This window comes from Asterias rubens, chromosome 11 (genome assembly GCF_902459465.1).
Source record: "Asterias rubens chromosome 11, eAstRub1.3, whole genome shotgun sequence".
NCBI classification, from domain to species: domain Eukaryota; kingdom Metazoa; phylum Echinodermata; class Asteroidea; order Forcipulatida; family Asteriidae; genus Asterias; species Asterias rubens.
The window spans coordinates 17228932-17234975 of NC_047072.1; positions in this window are offsets into that span (position 1 = coordinate 17228932).

Consider the following 6044-nt stretch of genomic DNA (forward strand, 5'->3'; position numbering starts at 1 on the left):
CAAGTATACACTATGACCACCTTTCGTTGTTGAAGTGTTTACTCTATCTAGCCATCGTACCATGTGCAATAGGAAACCTTATTTCGGAAACAATGCCGACCTTTCCAGGTGACTGGTGTGGAAATTTTCTCAACGAATGTGGGAAGTTCCCGTATTATTGAAATGCAATAGTTGCAAGGTCAAACTTGTTGTTATTATTATTGCACATTTACGTTTGGTACGCTTCAAAAAATACAACAGCATGCTTCTTTTATGCAATATGCCTATGGGTAATTTCTTCCACCATTTCAAACGGAAATATATCTGGTGAATATACCTTATAAGTGTGTTTTAGCCTTAGTAATAATAATAATAATGAAAACTTATAAAGCGCACAAATCCACAGAAGTGCTCATGGTGCTAAAATACAAACAATAGCATTAATTAATATACAACAACAACAACACAAATTAAAATGTAAACCTAAGTTGAGAGAAATCTAGAACACGTGGTATAGAATACAATAATACAAGTGCAATATTTAAGAAAAACCATCCTAAAAGGTAACAAAAATAACAATAATTAAACCATTGAATCAAATGCCTGTTTGAAGAGATGTGTTTTCAGTTGTTTTTTAAATTGGGTCAAAGAAACGGATGATTTTACTAGTGCAGGCAGTTTGTTCCATAGACGAGGGGCAGCATGTGAAAAAGATCGGTCTCCCCATGAATGTTTGGAAATGGGCTCAATAAGGAGGCTAGAATTATAAGACCGGAGTTTTCGAGGAGGATTGTATGAGCTGAGAAGATCATCAATATATGCAGGGGCATTACTGGTGAGCGATTTATACACGAAAAGCAAAAGTTTATACTTAATCCTACTGCTTACTGGTAACCAGTGTAATTCTTTTAAAATCGGCGTTATATGGCAGGACTTTTTAGCTAAGGTAATAACACGAGCAGTATAGTTTTGAATACGTTGAAGACGTTCAATTTGAGTACAAGGAAGGCCATATAGAAGTGAATTGCACATATCCAGTCTAGAAACTACAACAGAGTGGACTATCTGCACAGTTGCATTTTGTGTCAAATATTTCCTGACTTTGCCTATATTACGGATATGAAATGTTGTAGAGCGTGAAATACTAGAAATAATGTGAACTAAGTGTCATGGAAGAGTCGAATAATATAACACACCAAGATTGCGAGCTTTTGCAACAGCGGTGACTTCGGAGTCACCAATATTAATGTGGGAAATAGTAATTTTAGAAAGTTGTTGCCGTGAACCGAGTATAAGAAATTCTGTCTTGTGATCATTTAGCTTAAGGAAGTTGTCCTGCATCCAAACACGAATTTCAGAAACACATGTTTCAATACGATTAATGCTCTCATCAGCAGAAATTTGTGATGGTTTAAAAGAGAAATATAACTGAGTGTCATCAGCATATACATGATAATTTAGATTGTGTTTCATGATGATGCTATGAACTGGGTAGGTGTAAACTGTAAACCACAGCGGTCCAAGAACTGACCCCTGAGGGACCGAAAAATCATGAACAACTCGATCCGATGTGGAATTGCCAATGCGAACATGTTGTGGTCTGTTTTGCAAATAGGATTGGCATTACCTTGTAAACCAATAATATCACGAAGTCTCTTGAGCAAAATAGTGTGATCCACAGTGTCAAAAGCCGCACTCAAATCAAGCAGAATCAGGGCAGTCACATAGCCGTTATCCATAGCACATAGAATGTCATTTTGCACTCGCAAGAGTGCCGATTCAGTGCTATGCTTGCACCTGTATGCTGACTGAAATTTATTAGCAAGGCCAGAGTCAGAGATAACAGTATTCAATCCGGATGCAACAATGCGCTCGATGGTCTTGCCAATAAACTTCAAATTAGACACCGGTCGGTAGTTAGACAAAGTCTCAACATCTAAACCTGGCTTCTTGATAAGGGGACGAATGTAAGCTGTCTTAAGACTGTCTGGGAAACTACCCTGCTCAAAAGACTTGTTCACAATAGTAGTAATAAGAGGTGCTGCAACATCAATACACTTTTTTAAAAAGATCAGTAGGTATGGGGTCCAGTTCACATGATTTAGAAGGAGAACTTCTTATCAACTTCTTGGCCTCAAACACAGTAGCGGATGCAAACTGGGAAATATTTGATACCTGAGCACACACAGGTAAATGGTTAGTTTGCGACATAGTAGAGCTAGTTGATACAGGGAAAATACTACGAATATTAAGAATTTTGTTTACTGAAATAGCGAGAAAAACTATCAGCCCAAACCGCATCTGATACACTACTGGGCAAGACAGGCGTTTTCTTGGCTTGATGTAGTAACCCATTTACGACTTTAAATAACTTTTTCTGATCGCCTGAACAGTCCGTAATTTGAGAGGAGTAATAATTATTCAATTTTAGCGACATTAATTAATTCATTAACATTTTTCCTTTGATTACAATATAACTGTCTATCAATCTCTAGCCTTGTGTGCCTCCATTTTCTCTCATGAACCCTGCGCAGTTTTCTAGCAGTCTGTATAGCAACATTAAACCAAGGACTATGAGTTCTTACACGAACTGATCTAGTCCGAGCTGGCGCGCATGCTTATTCAAAAGACCACTAAGGATATCCTCATAATTCTGCACACAAGAGTCAAGATTGGTAGAAGTCATATCAAAGTCATAGAGTAACTCAACCAGATCATTGCGGAAAACATCAACATCAATAGATTTAAGGTTACGTGTTGCACACTTTTTAACGTACATTTCTACGAACTGTGACGAAACTCCGGATCTAACCTTGGTAATGACGGGGGGGGGGGGGGGGGTATTCTTGTCACCCGGACCTTGGACGAGTGTCCTTTGAACAAAAATCAAGCCAATACTCAGCTTTGTCCTAAACCTGAGTATTGGCTTGATTTGTTTCAATGAGGGAGAGGGTGATTCGACAACTCATGAAGTGAATACAAATTTGAACAATAATCATAAGAAAAGGAACACTCTAAAATATATCAGTCAAAACATGGAGAAAGAAATATTTCTTCTTCCTCCATAGTCACTAAACAACACTAATTTTTAGTCATACGATCGAGACATGATTTTGACTAAATATTTTCAACCGATTTTCTTTAAAATCCCTGCAAAGAATTTTGTTGTTTATGCATGTCGCCAGTCACACAATTGCTGAAACTATTTTGATATTTTTATCCACTTTCTTGTCCCCCCCCCCCCCCCCACTGTGATTTTTATTTTAACCGTGAATAACATTTATTTTGTTGTGATACTCTGCCACGCCACAACCACTGATGGTGGTTTCTAAGCAATGTTTTTCGTCCCCATGGTTATAGAATAGTACAGCCTTATGTTATTGTCAGCATGGAGGAAGAAATAGTTTTTCCTCCATGTTGTCACCCACTATAGGCTTGGTTCCAAGTCTGTGATTTTGACTTTCAGTCTACCCTATTGCCATTTTTTCTTGGCTGATGCAGAGAAACCGCAATCTCAGCCTTGAAATCAATTATATCACCACAATCGAACAAAAGGACGCCGTTATCTTTCACAATGATTTCCGCTCTGTCGATTTCTGTGATGTCGCAAGACTAAGGGCAATTCCCTGCCACATAATACAATTGCCTGCACAAAAAATGATGACATCACTATTGCAATTCAGCTGGCGTTCTCTCAACTGACTTTTCTATAAATAGCGTCATGAACGTCTACGTCATGTCAAAGCATAGAGTAAGGACAGAACTCTATGGCCAAAGATAGTCGGCTTTTTTTTTTTAGGGTGAGTTACCTACTACCTTAACTTTAATGTGCATTTTTTGTGTAGTGTTTCACTGCAACTATTTAAATAAGAAGCCACGGTTATTATTTATGATATTTGTTTATATCTTTTGAAGTAAGAATTATGTGTAGTTTGTAAAAACACAACAAAAGAGCGGATTCTTTAAGTGAAGGGTTTAAAAAGTATACCCTATAAAAAGTGGAAGACCCCACTAAAATTGCGGGGTGATGAAAAGGGGAATCCCAAACGGAAAACTAAAATTCGGGACCTTTTGGGTTTTTTTGTTAGCTGGAATAAACCGTTTGTGGGAATGTTTACTCTGGAAATTGTGTATTAGGAACCGACATTTGGAATACCAAATCATAATGTACATGTCAGGATATGTAAGGTAAGTTTGGGGAGGGTTGTGTGGGGCATGTTGGAACATGATTTCGTTGTAAAGCGAGTGACGCACGAACACCATCATAATCATCATGGCCGCCATATCTTGGCCACACTAGTGGGGCTAGCGTTAATTGATGGCGACGTTCATAAATTGCCAACAAACTGTGCTCGTCTTCTGTAATATTATGTATTGCTCGACTCTGTTTTGTTCCGTGTGCGTTGGGTGTGTCGATTGTTGGTCATATTATGTCCCATACATGGAGGTAGTGTTGGTTTCCTTAAAATTTTATTCTACCTTCAATATTGAATTCCATACACGATACATGCAGTGTATGTACGTAAACTGCGCCAATAAAGTATCTAAACACTTACAAATGGTCAGATATCTCGGAACCTGAAACAGAATGCCAAAAAATAATTATTAATTTTGAGTCACCGTTAAGTTCTGCACATTTTGACACATCTTGTGTTGCGCTACGATGTTGTTTGGTGGATTTACGGGCACTTGAGTGGCTTAAGGTCGAATTTCAAAAGTTGCAAAAGCCCCTATTCAAGCTAAATAGTTGTATTGTGACGAGTAAGATCGGCGTTTCTTTTGCTCGCCTTTTATAAATGATGTTTTTTTGGTCGCGTTTTGTATAAATCGGTTGCGATGAACATACTCACCAATAATTGTCAGTAACCAAACAAAGGGGTCAAAGATGGGAGGCATACAACAATATGGTAAGACAGGGAAATGTGTTTCAAGATAACAGGTAAGATGGCTCAAACGACCAAACAGGAAAAAGGACGGATCGTTGGTTTGATAGAAGCCGGTACGTCGATGCGAGCTGCAGCTCATCAGGTAAAAACGTCACCAGCGACGGTCATTAAATGGTGGAATCGCTACCAAGCTCAGGGAAATGTGGACGACCTGCCAAGGAGTGGCCGTCCGAGGGTGACTTCTGCAGCAGAAGAAGAAAGTGAACAAGTCCATAAAGCCTGACACCACTCTCGAGGGGTTTGCGACGCATCCTGATCAGGAAATGGCAGGGGATTGACCAGGGACAGATCAGAGGTCTCATTGAGAGTATGAGAAGACGACTCCTTGTCGTTCAGGACAATGATGGAGGACACACCAAGAATGGAGGACAGGATAACAGCAGTTTTAGAGTTAAAGATACGGCAATTAATTTCATGGTCATGTAAACGAAACGAGTTTGTGTCTTTTGTCTTGATTTTGTCTGAGTGTGATGCTTATGTGAGTTCCCTTTTGGAATTGGGGTGAATAGGGGCTTTTGCAACTTTTGAAATTCGACCTTAAGCCACTCAAGTGCCATAAATCCACCAAACAACATCGTAGCGCAACACAAGATGTTTCAAAACGTGCAGAAATTAACGGTGAATAGAAACGAACAATTAAATTTTGGTATACTATTTCAGGTTCCGATAAATCTGACCATTTGTAAGTGTTTAGATACTTTATTGGCGCAGTTTAGTTGTAAAACCCCCGGTGCCCTACTCCCTTCAAAGTCGCAAAATATTTCTACATCCGTGTCCGACCAGAGTTGATCTGACTTTGCCTTTGCTTTTTGTATTCTTTATTATTATTTATAAATATAATATTAGTAAATAGTATAAATATTATTATTAATTGAAATTGGAGTCATGCAGCATCTTTTCTTGATTTGGAAAGTCGAATCTGTGGTGATTTGATTTTTTTTTTAGAGGAGATAAACAGCAAAAAAGTCGCACCAGAATAATAATGTGCTAGCTGTGTGTAAGTAAGTATTTGAAAGCACACAACTTATGTGGGAAAAGTGTTTTTTTTCCCTTCTATAGAATTATTCTCTCGAGTCTAATCATGGAGGATGGAGGTAGTCTACCTCCATGGTCCAATTT